Source organism: Cynocephalus volans, chromosome 5 (assembly GCF_027409185.1).
Source record: "Cynocephalus volans isolate mCynVol1 chromosome 5, mCynVol1.pri, whole genome shotgun sequence".
Taxonomy (NCBI): Eukaryota; Metazoa; Chordata; class Mammalia; order Dermoptera; family Cynocephalidae; genus Cynocephalus; species Cynocephalus volans.
This window is the reverse complement of record NC_084464.1, coordinates 62,664,978-62,681,332: the sequence shown is the minus strand read 5'-3', so window position 1 is coordinate 62,681,332 and position 16,355 is coordinate 62,664,978. Positions and strand designations below refer to the sequence as shown.

Here is a 16,355-nt window from a genome sequence, read left to right as displayed (position 1 = left end):
GAGCTGGGAACACAAGGGTACAGGGACCAGAGGAGAAAGGAACTTAGGCCATTAGATGCGTGAATCACTATTTCAGCATCTGAAGTCTTTTCCTCAGACAACATCTCCTAGATGTGTCATCTGGCAGCAGGGTTGTGGTGTGACATGGGAAGGACAGCAGAGCAGGGTCAGGGGACTGTGTGACATGAGGTGAACCTCAAAGCATCTGCCCTTCATCCACAAGGAAAGCCCTTAGGAATGCACAAACTGCCACAGATGCATGACGCAGACGGTTGTAAGGGGATTACGATCCAGTGTGGTTAGTGGAAACTCTCACTTTGGGAGCAATGTGTCAGGAGCAGGGAGCTAGGAGAGTGACAGCTGATTCTGTGAAAAACCTTTGGAAGATGTGGGTTCTCCTCCCCAAGCCGGCACGAGGAGGGAGGTCCAGAAGGCTGGCTGCAGAGGGGACAACAGGAAGTGTGCCTGAGACCTTGAGCTGAAATGAAACCTCAAAACCACAGAGGGGGAGAAGCAGGTGTGGGGAGGAGCTCAGATGGGATTCGGAGGCTCCTGCTTCGCTGGTGAGGGCGACACCTGCTGACACAAAGCCCGGATGAGGAGGAAGGTCACCGAGCCTGTGCTCTGGGCAGGACCGTGGGTCCAGCGAAGAGGTGCTTGCCAAAACCACACACTTCCTTACATTCCATAGCAAAGTAATCCATATGGGGATATAAAGAAGCATGTGGCCTCGGGAAGCAGCATCGTCCAGAAGCAGTGCTGGGATATGGGCTGCTGACATCTTTCCTCCTCGCCTAGGTGACAAACACTTAGAAGGCAGGACTGCTGAGACCTTATCCATCCCAACATTTCCCCAAACCATCCTGGAATAAATCTGCTGTAAGGACTGAACGTGCTTTTTGGGACCAAATCTCGTTCCCTACTATTTGTTCAGAGATAAATAACTCCAAGTATCACTGACTTATTTTGGTGCAGTTACAATCTATCAAACCCTTTATTACTATTAATTAATTCTCTGCTGCTGCTTTCTGCATTTTGATATGATTCTTTTTTAATGTTTGGAATCCAAAAAAGGGAAAATTAAAAAGAAGAGAGAATTCAACAGAAATATTCTGCATGCAGGCAGAGACCCACCCACACTGAGCAGGTCCTACTGTACGTCCGTCTCGGGTGCTTGTGGAGGGTTGCAGCTGCCGGCGCAGCATGCCCAGCACAATTGTTCATTGTGGGAAGGATCCTTTTGTTTGGCTTCTGCTCCCGCTAGCCCATCACCTGCCCTACAATCTGTGCAGCCAGAGCTGCGGAAGGCTGAGGGACACTGGCAGCTGTCTAGCCACTCGGGGTCTGGACAGGCCACCCTAGCTGGAGAGAGACGGGTTTTGAGCTTCACGACATCGGATTCTCTGCCAGGAAACGAGGAGAAGCATGCCAAGAGAAGAATTGGACCCCCAAAAAGGTTTGAAGATCACAGTACTGACAGGGGTGGTTAATGACATCTAGTAATAGTAGTAAAATAAGAAGTAACTCTTCAAAAACATGTTTTCTATAATAAGATAATTTTCAGGGCTTTCCCTATGTAAGCTCATTAAATCCTCACCACTCTGTGAAGTGGTAGCTGCTCTATCTGGTTTTAAAGTTGAGGAAGACAAGGGTCATAGAAATGAGTTAAATTTACATATATGTAAATGATAATTATTTTTAAAAAAACAAATCTGATTGGAGGGACAGTCTTGGTGCAACCCATGGAGAGAGGTTTGGAAGGTAAGAGATGTTGAGAAGGAAAGAAGGAAGGGAAGAAAACACTATGGGTTTTATACTCTGTATGCATTTATCCTTCTGCAGCTTTGCACCTGGGGTGCAGGTGGTGGTGGTGGCTTACAAACTATACCTTTTCTTAGAAAAATAAGAAAATGTCCTTGACATTCCAGTCAAAATCTTTCTGGCTGACCTTGGAAGTCATCCAATAACGCATGTAATCCAATCCAAGGCTATATAAGTTTCTGCTCCAAAATCATGGTGGTTCTCTCCCATAGTCAAGGACAAGCTACATCTAATTGAAAATTTGGGGATGCTCTTCCTCCTCCACATTTGGGGGTGGTGGTCAGTCAAAAACATGGTGTCAGGGCTGGTGGGGAGGGGAGGAAGCCAGGTCAAAGGAGAAGATGTGGTTGTGCCTTTAAGGAAATTAAAATGTCTCATCTCTTCCAGAGAACAGGGAACTTGAGAGCTGAGTAAATGTTCACTTTGACTAGTTAAATCTGTCAGATCAAGATCCTCCAAAGTGTTTGCCATGTGAGTTGTCAGGAGTGAGGGACACTGAGTTTTATGGTCCCAAGAACTAGAAAGAGCCACCTTTCAGAGCCTTGCTATTCATGAGCCAGATGGAGACCCAGAAGGCAGTGAATTCATGTAAGAATCCAAAGAAAAATATTTCCAGGGGAAATGTTTGAGAGAACCAAAAGACATTAACCATCCCATTAGACTGTCCTCAACATTTGGATGTAAATCATTTTGTCTCTGTCAAGCCCAACCTCATTTGGTCAAAAGGTTACCTAAAATTAAAAGTTCACTTCAAAATCTGCAGGAAAAAATTTTAAAAAGTTAATAACTAATTACTTGATAGTTGATGAGTCCAGGACTCATCAATTTAGAACACAAAAAGAATATTGAAAGTCAAGAGAAATTTTGAAATGGGAATATTTATGATGAAAGTCTCTTTGAAACCCTCATCCCACTTTTCCTGAGCATCTAACTTAAGAGGCAAGAAAGGATATTCATGGAACAGATTCAAAAATGGTGTGAAAGATAGACTGGAGCAACAAATGAAAACTAACTACAACAAAAGCCACACATTTCAGACAAGGTAAAAATGGCAGGAAAAGATGTAGGATAGGGAACATGAAGACAGGCTTCTCTGCGTTTTGCAGAGAGCAAAGGACATTTAACACGGGAGCCAGAGGTAGGTTTTTTTCCCCCAGATTACGTTTTTAGTTTGCTAGCTGCCCAGATATTTTGACTTTGGTAGGTGGTGTTAATGGAAACAGTCAGGGGATATGGTTTGTCACCCAGTCACTTGTGTGCTGTGTGATATTGGCGAACTCATCACCTTTCATCCCTCCTCCCTCTACTGGATCCCATGCCGCTTCTCTGTGAATAGCAATTGTGTAACCCCATCTGCCCCCCAAAGGGTGGGTGGAAGATTAATGAGATAACACATGCAAGGGTCTTGAGTTGCTTAGGGGAACAGGCCAACATCTATATAAAATGTCACTCAACATGTTATTGAAAACAAGATTTATTTCCCCCGCTCAACCCTGCCCTGTAATCGAATAATTGTTCAAAAACTTTAAATTACCAAGCTGTCCTTTTCCTTGTTCCTGAGAAGCAAGTACCTTTTAAAAGCATTCAGGACTCAAGTAACAGAAAAGTTGTGTCAAAAGCATAAACAGCAATCAGTTCTTTTTCTATTTCTTTCACTGAGCAAGGCAGTATTGGAACACAAATGACTCAGATACAACATGACAGAGACTTAAAGACGGTGATTCCCATGAACAGTCCTCAGAAAGCCTCTGGGATTTGGGAAAAATCAAGGACCGGCTGAGACAGGGAGAAGTCTGAATTACAGACAAACACAATGCTGTCATAATCTTCAAGGTTATTGGCTGTAGAGAGGTGCAGGGAGGAAGATCACGGCTTGGCGTCTGTGACTTGAGCAAGCTACTAAACCTCTTTGAGCCTCAGTTTCCTCATCTGGGAAGGGAGAATGATAGGGCTTACTCTATAAGAGGTCACAGTGAGATAGATTTATGTGAATGCTGCAATCATGGTATTAGAAGTCTAATAAATGGTCTCTATTACTACTATTAATATTATAATATGTAATTAATACAATATCAAATGTATTACATATTATTAATTAATATGAATTAATAAGATAGCAATGCTGTATTAATATGAATATATTATTAATTTATATTAATGAATCTACCTACTACGTGAAAGTCCTTATATTTATTTGATCTATTTTAAAGGATTTCACTAACATGATAATTGTTTTTATGCAGGGGGTGATTCAAAGATACTGGGAAAGCATATATATTATCAAAAATATTCCACCCGCAATTTTGTTCTGTTTAAAAAAACATTTAAAAATACTTTTATATGTTTTAAATGGTTTTGTTAAGGAAAGGTATTCATCAGTATCATTTCTGACAGGAATCATTACAGGTTCTGAACTTCCAGGACTCCTGTGTCATTTTCAGGACCTTTATGGAAGGATATATGTGGTAAAATGCTAAGACTGTCCCCTTACTGGCCACAGGCATTTGTCTTCCGATGACAGGTCTGACCTTAGCTCATCAGCCCTTTGCTGGATGAGGAGAGGAGACCAGAACTTTGCTGAACAATCACCTGCAGCTCATTCTCTGAATTTCTAATATAGGCATCTTAGCACTCCCTATTCCTTCTCTGCCTCCAGTCAGGCCTGGAAGTTTTAAACAGCCCATAATGGTTTGGTAAAATGTAATAAGAATCGCATGCTTTTATGGAGATTACAACCTCACTGCTGTCTGCAGGAGGAGTGGCCTGCACAGATGCGCTCACTCCCAAGTCTGAGGACTTGTGACCTTATGCACTGGTATCTACCCCTGGTGTTCTTGGTGGCTGTCCATGAAATAGAAGCTATTCTGGAGCTCATCAAGTAAAAGCCAACTTATTTAGGGTTCACCATCATCTGGCTGAAGAGGAAGAAAGGAAAGAAAGAAGAGGCTGAAGAGATAGGAAATAAAGTAGAGGTCCCTCCTTTTAAGGCAAGCATAGGGTAATATGTCAGGATAGGACCTTATTTTTCCTGGGGCTCAGCCAGAACGCCTTGCTATTTTTAGATGACTGACCAGTTCTGAAGGTTGATTCAATCATGGGCACATATCCCATTTTAACTTCCCAGGGCCAGCCAAGAGCAATGCCAGGAGCAGGGCTCTGAGAATCCACCTTCTCTCCCTGAAGGCATCAGCTACCTTCTCAGAACAGGTGAGTGTTCGTGGCATTTCACCATTACTGTTGTCCTCACCCTGCTTCTCATCCAGGAGAACTGGAGCTGGAACTTCAGGGGAGGAGGGGGCAGGGGGAGGAAGGAGCTAACATTATACTACACCGTTTACTCAGAGTATTTATGCTTACAGCCATCCTGTGAAGTACATTTTATTGCACAAGATAAAACCGTGTCAAGCAGGTTACGAAATTTGGAGGCAAAGGGCAGTTAAGAAGCTTGCCAAAATCATACAGTTAGTAAATGGAAGACTTATGACTTGATGTTTCTCTCTAACTCAGGGCACACATTCATTCTAATATGCTATTTCCCAACCTTGCCTGATCCTTTGTGCTACTGAGGCAATTATCAAAAATCTTGTTCCTACACTCCACTCCTAGAGCTGCAGAATCAGAATCCCCAAGGGAAAGGCTGGGGCTCCATCTTTTTAACAAACGCTCTCAGGTGAATTCTGTGCTCAGCGAATTTGGGAAAGAACAGCTCCAGGAGAGCTGCTTTCAAACTTCAGTGAACATTAGAATCACAAAATCACAAGATTCTATGCAGATTCTTTTGACGTGCTCTCCAAGGTGTGGGAATAAGTGACATGGGCCAGGTCCCAGGAATCTGCATTTTTGCTACCACCCCTATTTTACTCTGTTGCAAGTGGTCAGAGGACTTTGAAAGACATTGCTCTAATAAATAAGAGAGATATGGATTCTAAAGGAATGAAATCATTAATACTAAAAGCGACTCACTTCACAACAGTCTAAGGAAAATTACTTAGTTTTGGGTTAAAGGAAGAATTTCTGCAAATGTGGGATACATGGTTAGACTCAGAAACAGGGTGATACCTCTTCACAATATGAGTAGTTAAAATGTTAGTAATGGAAAGGCTACAACTGAACAGTAATGTCTTATCTTTCCAATATTCCCTACGCTCAGTTTCCACCTAGAATGTTCTTTTCCCATTGACCATCTTCACTAGTTAAAAATCACTCCTTCTTTAAGACTCAGCTCAAAAAACACTTTCTTCACAAAATTTTCTCTTTATTCTCTCTCTTCCTCTTCTTAGTTCCTAAGGTTTGTGATGGGGCATATGTCACCTCTTACCTTGCAGTCTAATTCCTGTGTCCTGGAATACATGCAAATCTCCCCTCCTAGAGGGCTGTCATCCTTACTGCTTCATTTTTGATTTCTTAACCACTTGGTAAATAAAGGCCTTTTGCACAGTAAGGGTGAAGTCAATAAAACACCACCACTTCCACCACCACCCTCATAGAGAACTTACTGTGCAGGCACTGTTCTAAGCACTGTAACAAGTAACTGATATTAGAAAGCTTCCTATTTTACAGATGAAGGAAACAAAGAACCAAGAGGCTGCTATTTGTTGAAGGGTCTCTTTTAGAAGCCCTAACCCTGTAGGTGATCAGCATCATACCACGAGGAGATCCGAATACTGTGGATTCAGGAAACAGCACTTTAAAAAAACCTTCTAAGGTAGTGCATCGCAATCAACTGGATGGCTTCTTAAAACACAGATTGCCCGCTGCCAGAGTTTCTGATTCAGGAGATCTAGGGTGGGGTCTGAGAATGTGCATTTCTAACATGTTTCCATGTGATGCTGATGCTGCTGGTCTGTGGCCCATACTCTGAGAACCATTGCACTAGGTCAATGTTGTTTCTGATGCTCCACAGTTCAAGAGTAAGGAACTGACCCTTACATTCTGAGTCTCCTAAAAAACGAGGAGGTGAGAAAGAGGAGTAAAAGCCACACAGAAGCCAGAAAGGCATGAGCCTTTCTCAAAGGCGCTTTCACCAGGGAGGGTGCAGACAGATGGCCAGCAGTCCAAAGAGAGGGAAACCCTGTTTGGGAAGTTACTACGTGTTTTCATCTTGAGCAGTTATATGGTACAGGGAACAGTCTCTTCGGCTTCTAATTTTTAACAATGAATCTTCAGTGGGATTTGGTGGAGAATGGATATAAACTGAGGTGACTGTTTTTCCTTCAGAAGACAGCTCAGCAGAAGGCCCACTGGCTCACCTGACCTCACATCATATTTGCAGAGGGATCGCAATGATAATGTAACATAATGTAATAATACGGAATAACGATATAGCTCTTTAACTCCAGAATCTCTTTACTTTCTTTAAGTGCATCTATTAAATTGAGTGAGAGTTAAAAATTGGTTGAGGTCCAGGGACCTAGTCAGAAGCATCCTGTTCTTGTCCTAGTTTCCAAAGAAATACATGGTTCGGGGACTTAGTTTCTTAGTTTTTCGATGTAACAGCTCACATTGTCTTAGAGGAGACCTCTGTGGGGGTCAACAGAAATCCACCCCTGTTCAGAGATTGAATATTTGATCTAAATTACACATTAAAAACAGATTCCTTTGAGTTGCTGGAAGAAAAATCCAATATACATTCAAAATATTTGGCCAAGGCACTCAAAGGGCAAGCCGCAAGCTCAAGGTCACATGCTATCAAGTTTTCATTCATCACTCCTAACACTCTTCCTTAGGTAACTGACCCGCCCCCTGGGTGATTATTGTGAAATCTCTCTCCTCCAGCTGCCTTTCATTGTCCTTTGCCTCCCAGTCCGCTCTCCCCCCGCTCTGCCTCCCTTCGACCTGCAGCACACAGAAGCACGTCCACGGCGACCGCTCGCCCCGAGTCGCCTCCTGCTCCCGGGCTGCGCGGGGCCGTCTCTCTCATTCATTCCCCTCGCCTCGCTCTGCCTCACGGACCTGGATTCCAGCCGTTCCCCCCACCCCGCGCCCGTCGGGGAGGCACAACTTGGAGCTTCACCTGCTCGAATCCACACTGCCCTGCTGGCTACAGAAGCAGATCGCCCGCAGGGCTTCCCAAAAATTCACAAAGAAAGGAAGAAAGACAGCTGGGCAAGGCAGGAACGGCCAGAGGACAATTAGAGGAGAAAGCAGCTCGCGCGGGAATAGCTCAGTACCTACCTGGGGAAAAGTTGCAGGCGGGTCCCACCTCCTCTGTGGGCTTTCTTCCCGGGCAGGCTTCGCCCCCCATTGAGGTGTTTAGAACACGGATTGTTATTTATTTATTTTCCCAGAGCTGGCAGCGTCGGCTTGCATTTCTATGCCTTCCTGTCAGAATTCTCTCAAGGAAACAGCAGCTGGTGAGCTCAGAAATGTCAGTCAGAATCTTGGCCTAGTTAGGGGCCTTGAAGATTCTTACAGAAAGTTAAAAAGGTTTCTGGGCCAGTGTCTCCTTTGGGTTTTCCTTCTCCTGCTTCTCACCTTTTCCATCTTCTTCTTCTTTTTTTTTTTTTTTTTCATTTTTACCCCAGTAGCTAGCTACTTAAATTGCCTGTTTCTGTCTTTCTGATGGTCCCCTCTTGGGTACCACTGTGGCTCTTCTTCCTGCTCAGCCTAACAGCCTGGTGATTTTTAAAAGCATTTAGATCAGTCCTAGTGCACCTATTACTTATTTCGTCTCCTTAGTTACTCCTCCCTTTCCTTTCACTCTTATCTTTCTAATTGCTATTGTTTTAGTCACACACAGAAAAGTCATCTTTGTCTTTATGTCCATTCCCGATCCTCACGTAATAGGCCGTCATTTCCTCTACTTGTGCCCTGTCCACTCATTTCTCTCTCATTTTTTAGTTCTGTCATTTGTTCTAGCTTCACCTCTGACTGTGTCCCGTTCAGATGCAGCCTGGTTTTGGATCTCTTCTCCTCCCCAGTCCTGTCTTCTCCTATCCTCTCCTGTCCCCGCTTCCTCGGGCAGTCTCATCCCTGCCTCATCTGGTCTCTGCTCTCGGAAGGCAAGCTGCCTCCTTTTGTACTCTCCAGCCCGCTACCCACCCCCAGCACACTCTCCCACCTGTTTGTGTCTTTTAAGGGCCTTGGTCATGTCCATGCCTTCTGTCCACCTCAATCACCCAGTGACGGGCCTCTGAAAGTTGTTAAATTACACCTCTTCAGCTGTCCATTGCAAGGAGAAATGTCCTTTGCTAAATTCTTTTTCAGATAGGCAAATCTATATTAATGCTTCTGTTTATGGAATGTACTGAAATGATGCATGTATTATTTTAAAGACTAAGGACATTAATTTTTTCAAATGAATGAATCCCCATCTCTTAATATTGGATTTCTTTTAGGTTTTATCAATAGATACCACCTCAGATACAGCTCTTTTGGCTGTATCTACTTATTTTGGCCAGTTTTCAAATGGGAGGGTGGTTGAGGTGGAGTTGAGTTATAAAAAGCAGGGATGGTTTGGGACTTGACTAGATGCTCAATAACATATATATTTAGTGAGTGCCTGCCAGATCACAGTGCACCATATTAAGCACTAGAAATATAAAGGAGTGTATATGTTCCCTGCTCTTAAGAGACTTATGGGCTCTTTTGGGGACAGGACTTGAATATGCAAAAAAAAAAAAAAAAAAAAAAAAAGAGAATGTAATAATTGCAGACTGATAGTACAGAAAATAAGTACTGTTGGCATGCAGAAGCCGAGATTGATAAATGGTGGCCCAGGTAGCAAAAGTTTCATAGAGAAGACTGGGTTTCAGCTAGGTCCTGAAGGATAGGAAGGGCTTTTATGCTTGGAGAGGGGAGGGAAGGGCTTTCTCAGATGGGGGAACAGCTTGAGCAAAGGCATAGAGGCAGGAATGTGCAGAAGATGTTCAGAAGGTACTAATTAACCTGTGACTAGATCCAGTGCTTTCTGAAGGGGTCAGGCTGGGGAAGGCCTTGGGTACAAACCAGCCATTTTGAGAAAATGTGCTTATGGTAGGAGATAATTTTTCAAAGAGTTCGTTTAGACCACACATTTGCAGGTAACTTCATTTAAAAAGAGTTATGCTGTAGTGTTCATGTGGTTTCTACAACTTAAATGAATATGAATTTGGATTCTTTGATAATTATTATTTGGATAACAATGGTCAGAAATCTGTTGCTGTTGAATATTCAGAGAGAAATAGACATTTGTAAAACAAGTTTAAAAACAGTATAAAGCTGAGTTAAAGTGTATATAGACCCATAACAAATGCATAATCCAGCCAAGTTGGGAGATAAGCTTTCGGTAAGTGGACTCTAGTTAACACCACTCTTTCCCCTTACTGTTTTAAAATTTGTTTAATAATATTTTTGCGTGTAAGTCTAGAATTCATAACACTGAACTCCTGGAGGTTAAGCTTATACTTGTTTTGATTTCTTCTCTTGTTTCCAGCACAATGGAAGGCACACAGCAGGTTCCCAATAAATGCTTGTTAAAAATCAAACTGGATCAAAAGGTTTGCTAAAACTCTGCAGCACAATATAAACCCAACAACCACCTTACCAATAGGAAGATAAGCATCTCTTCAACGTTGTATCACTCTGTTACTGCTTCTGAAATTTCCCTAAGGTCAAAAGAGGAAACTGATCTTAATTTAATGATGTATCTGTACATAGGATTATACTTTACATTTTCAAGCCATAAACCCGCGTGAGCCTCAAGGACCCTTTAAGGTGGGTACGTCAGAAAGGAATTATTATTTGAATTTGGAAGATGAGGAACCAGAGACCCACAGCAGTGAGGGAATTGCTGAAGGCCACATGGCTAGTTATTGAAAATGATGAGATCAAACCCAAGTCTCAGGACTCCTAGTCACTTCTCTTTCTTGGCACGTTTTAGGTCAGGAATTCTGACTTCCCTGTAAAGAGCTACTTACTTTTGTTTTCCCTGAAGTTTTGAATAAAGCAGGTTGGTTTTTAAGGACCAAGGTGATGAATGAAGTGGAATGAAGATAAAGAGTGGGGAAGGTCTCTTCCTGAGGTCTTCTCTAACGAGGTGCTCTTCCCTGTGGCAATCTCCAGAAGCCAGGAAAAGGGTAATATTAGAGCTGGTCCAAGCAAGAGGTAATCTTCAAGACTGTCTTACTCAGCTACCCCATTTAACCAAGGCCTAGGTTAGCAAAGAGACTTGCCCTCGGACTCAGAAATGGCATTCCTGACTCCAGGTCAACGCACTTTGTTTCACACTAAGATTGCCTCCTATTTGGTAAAGAACCCCTTGAAGAGCGTTCTCCTCTCCAAGGCCATCACTGGGACAGGGCTCACTTATTCATGACTGGAGGCCACCTCTTAGAGCCTTCCAACCACTAGCAGAAACTTGGGGAAAAACCCCACAGCTGTGGGAGAAATGCAGAAATCAGACTGTTCATGTTAGGAATTATTTTAATGCTTTGTAGTGGGCTCAGCTACTGAATTTCATAAGGGTGATAATAATAATAATGAAATCTTGGGATGATAATAATAAATCCTTTGAGATGCTGCCAGCACTACATACTGCAGGCTTTAGATGCTGATGGGCAGCTGCTTGGCTAAATGTGGCCCCCAGCTGTCAAGGAGAGACCCACCCCAATATGGGAGAAATAAATCAACAAGCATGTGCAGGGCTTGCACAGAGCAGAGCCATTTGGAGGTGAAAGCTTCAATGTAGACACCATCTCTGCCCTCAAGGAATTAGAATTTGAAAATGTGCTCAACATTTCAAGTTTGGCATGGAGGCATGTGTGGCCCCATGAACTGGCTTGCGTAGTCCAGAGATTAAATAAAGCATCATGTGCTTTAGTTGATTATCCTGTTTCCAACCAAATGGGTGACAGTTGTCAGCATTGTGGAGCTGGACACGCGTGAATGTAGTACTAGCAATGAACTTGTATCAGCTTTTTTGTTTCCAAGATGGTTGCATTTCCTCAGAACTAGAGGAGATTACCTGCTATGTGATTGCCAGAAATCACGGATTCTCACCTTATATCCTCTTCTAAAATCCAGAGGTAATAATAACTGAACTACCTCCCTTATTAGGTTTGTTTGGAGGGTCAAATAAGGTGGCTTATTTGGTTTTTGGTTTGTTTTAGTCATTTTTTCAATGGTAAGCAGTAAGTATCGTGATAAAGGTAAGAGACTGGGTTTCATGAAGGTGGATTTCGCAGTAGATGGAGTTCACTGGGTGGACTGTTGGTTTGAGACATTTGCTCATAACTGTAAGTTTTAAGTGGAGATCTAGTCCGAGTTTCTCATTTTGTAGTAACGAAATGAAGTCCTGACAGTTAAAGTGATTTTTTTTCCCCAGTGTTACTTTTGGAATAAGCATCAGAATATGAGGATCAGAACCCAGAACTTTGGCTCCTGATTGATAATGTTCCAGAGCCTGCCAGGTTTGTTCTCATGACTAAGTGTGATCAGATGAAATAATGATTGTGAAAGTTATCTTTCAGCTGTACAATACCACACAAATGTGAAGTGTTACTTTATTGAAATGTGTCTCCCAGAGGCTGTTATTGCAGAAAGCTAATATTCGCCCTGGGTGATGGCAGAGATGTGGGGCCTTGGACACCAGCTGTTCCTCAGGAGGTTTTCCCAGCTGCTGCTAAGGCCAGCTCTGTGGTGGAGGAGCCCAGAAGTGGGGTGTTCCAAGAACACAAATTCATATAGGAATGGGCCAAAGCAGGTCAAAGGCAAAACAGTTGAAGCTATTTGAGAAACAGGTGGGAACAATGGAAAATTCACTTAGTTAAATGTGTGCTTAAATCAACACAAACTTTATTTCAGTTGCTTGGTTTTGGAAGACAGTGCATGTAGTGTTTAAACACCTTCCTCCCTTCCTCCCTCCCTCCATCCCTCCCTCCCATCCTTCCATCCTTCCTTCCTTCTTCCCTTATCCTTTCTTTCTTCATCTTTTAAAAATTTACATTTGAGATTTGTGTAGAATTTAAAAGAAACTAGCAAGATAATTTAACTCTCTTCAGATTATGAAGAGATATTAAATGAAAGTTAATCGCCAGTCATGTGATTTTTTTCTTTGTATATCACAAAAGGACATGTGATTTCAATGCGGCAGAAGGATTTTACTTAAATACAATAGAAACTAAGTTTTATCAGGTCCTTGGCCTCAGACAACTTCATGCTGGGGGCTTTCACACACTTTTTTTTCATTATCCTTACAAAACCGTTGTTTGCCCCAAGTAGACACTAAACGTCAGGACAGGGGTTGTTTGTCTTTCGTACTCTGCTGCAGTTTTCTGCATCCAGGTGATTAGTCAGCCTTTCCTATCTGTGGGTTCCACATCTGCGGATTCAACCAACCACCGACTGAAAGTATTTGAAAAGAAATAAAAATAAAGAATAACAATACAACAATAAGAAATAACATGAATAAGAAAAACGATACAGTATAGCAACTATTTACATAATACTTACATTTTATCAGGTATTTTAAGTAATCCAGAGATGATATAAAGCATATGGAAGGATGTAGGTATGATATATTCAAATACTGAACCATTTTATATCGAAACTTGAGAATCTGAGGATATTGGGTTCCACAGGGGTCCTGGAATAATCAGGATACTGAAGGATGACTCCAGGGTGTTTTAAAAAAATGTAGCCTATGTCTTATTTGCGTGCTACTTAAAATAATTTTAAAAAATGACATATCCCCTAACACATTTTAAAATTTATATCTGGATTTTTAAATTATAATTATTCTAAGGATTTAATTTCTGATGTGTTGTAAATATTGGCTTTTAAGTTCAACTGTTCTATCGTTCTTCTGTGTATATCCAAGGAAATCTAATACATAGCAATTTGACACCCACCATCTTTCATTAAAGAAAGACAAAAGCAAGCTTTGTAAACAGTTGGAAATTTGCAACATTCCTTTTTCTTCTGGAATCTGTGTTACTTCATTTTATTTCCCACAACAAATTTTATTCTAATGTACAGTATTATGTTTGCAGTATTTTATTTATCACCCTATCAGACTTCACTACAAGAAATGCATATGCAAATATTGAAATTAAACTTCAGATTAAAACTTTCTAATTAATAACAAAAATAAGAAATTAAAAAAAATTCCTGTGACTATAGAGTTAAGTATTAAAATTTTCTTTTGGATTGAATTATCATTATAATTATTACTAGCACATAGTTACTCAATATAGCATAAATATGTTGCAAATAATAATTGCTAAACATACAGATTTACATTTATTGAAAATATATCTCTTATGAAATTAATAGGGCTTTTTTATTTTTCCATGAGTTTATACATCCAGGAATGGATGTTATTAATTGTTACAGTGAAGGTTCAGCATCGGCTCCATTCTCTTTTTCCATTTATAGATGTGAACACTGAGAGCATTTGTTCATAGAAATAAGAAGGTGGGAATGGAAAGAATTTTGTTATAGCAATTTCACAAAATTCCTTGAACTATATCTGAGTTTTATGCCAGAAATCATATAGTATTATATTATCAAAATTATGATTAGTGGTCTGTCACTGACCAGTTGATAAGGTTCTCCTTCAATGTTAAATGTTAAGAGATGGAAACGATGCAACTTGCAGAAGAACTTGTGACCCGATCATGGGAGTATTTTGTTGGGAGAGGCTATCTGCCATGGGTCCTGAGTGTCCCTGCACATTCTTACTGAGTGTGCCAAGAATGCAAGGCTGTTACTGCATTTTACTCAGGCCATGTCTCAGAACAGCAAGCAACCTTGAGATGAGGTTACATCTCCCCCCAGATAAAGAGCAGGCTTGCTTCTGTTTGCTATTAAGTGGAGAACCCCTCAAACTCAGTGTGATGCAAACCCAAACTGTACACAGCATCCATCTAGGCCCATCTGTGTTGCTTCTGTGGCACATGGGGGAAATGGGAAATGGACACAAACTAACATCATGCTCATGCTTCTTGCTGTGTTGAGAGTTATAAAGATTGTAGTCTCTGACCCAAGAGTTTCATGCCTTATGCCAGCATCCATGAAACAGTAGCAGACAAGCTTATTAGCTTGCAAGTAGGATAAAATCCCAGGTCTTTTACAGACCCTGACATATTTTTGTTTTTAATTTTCAAGAATACCAAGAAAGCATTATCCTTACTCATTGAATTATTGTTAATTGTACCAGAGACTATTCCACGTGAAGGTGACCTGTTTACTATAATAAATTAAAAGTGTTGGAAGAATCTATATTTTGTTAGCTTCAATGTACCTCTGTCAATATACTTTTGAAACACACTTTAAAAAACCTGTGCCTGTGCCCTTTTACAGTTTACTTTCAATGGAGCAGCCCAAGTGATCATTTAAAAACATATGTCAAATTATGTCCATCCTCTGCACAATACCCTGCCATGTGACACTTTCACCCACAACGTCCTACGTGGTCTCCCTCCCTGCCAATTCCCTGACCTCATCCCCTTTTACTCTTCCCCTTTACCCATTCCCTTCTCTGACTGGCCTCCTGATGTTTCTTCTTCATGCCAAAGGTACTTCCACTTTGGGGTTTTTGTACTCACTGATTTCTCTGCCTAAAATGTTTTCCACAAATATTCATATGGCTTATACCTTTACCTCCTTCAGGTTTTTGTTCAATCGTCACCTCAAGGAGACCTACTCCAAGAATGCTATTAAAGGTTGCTACCTATATTCCTTGGCTCAGCATTCCCAATCCCTCTTTATCCTCTTTGGTAGGCAGCCTTTAAGATGGTCCCAAACGATCTTCACTTCCAGGTATTCACAGCCTTGTATAATCATTTCCTCTTGAGTAACCTATTTCTAACTAGCAGATTATGTCAAAGTTGAGGGGATGTCACTTCTGTGACTAGGTTATATGAGATTTTGACTTCTTTCTTGCTAGCAGACTCTCTAGTACCTTCTTGACTTGCACTCCATGATGAAGTAAGACACATGTGGGGGAAGGCCACATGGCAAGGAGTTGGGTGGGGGGCGGCAGGGGGGGGGCGGGCGGCTGTCAGCAGCCTGATAGTAACTGAGGCTCTTAGTCCAGCGATCTGTGAGGAACTGCATGCTGCCAACAACTACTGAGTGAACTTAGAAGTGGATCCTTCCCCAGGTGAGCCTTCAGATGACACCACAAATGCTGGGCTGACACATTGATTGCAACCTTGTGAAAGACTGTGAAGCCGAGGATCCAACCAAGCTGTGCCTGGATTCCTGACACACAGGAATTCCTGATTCACTGTGAGATTTTAAAAAGTGTGTTCTTTTAAGCAACTAAATTTTGGTGCAATTTTTTATTCATAATAGAAAACTAATACACCCTCTGTACTTTTCCCTGTTAGATTATAAATTCCATGAGAGCAAAATCTTTGTTTTGTTACTAACAGTATTGTAACTACCCTACCTAATGCTTGGAACTTAGTAGTTACTCATGTTTCTTGGGTGAATGGATGAATGAATCATTGACTTCATGAATGATTCTCCTATTATCTAACATCATTGCAGCTATCAACAGTGCACAAAGAGTGATTACTTTTTCTACAATCATGTAAGACTTTCCATCT

At 41.5% G+C, this 16,355-nt stretch overlaps 1 long non-coding RNA gene across 1 annotated transcript; it reads left to right on the top strand.

The window, feature by feature from the left end:
* Nucleotides 1-1,344: 1,344 nt before the first annotated feature.
* On the top strand, nt 1,345-16,026 carry LOC134378710 (uncharacterized). The gene is made up of 3 exons (XR_010023678.1): nt 1,345-1,456; nt 4,946-5,028; nt 15,905-16,026. It is a non-coding gene; the product is annotated as an uncharacterized LOC134378710 (long non-coding RNA).
* Nucleotides 16,027-16,355: the final 329 nt, after the last annotated feature.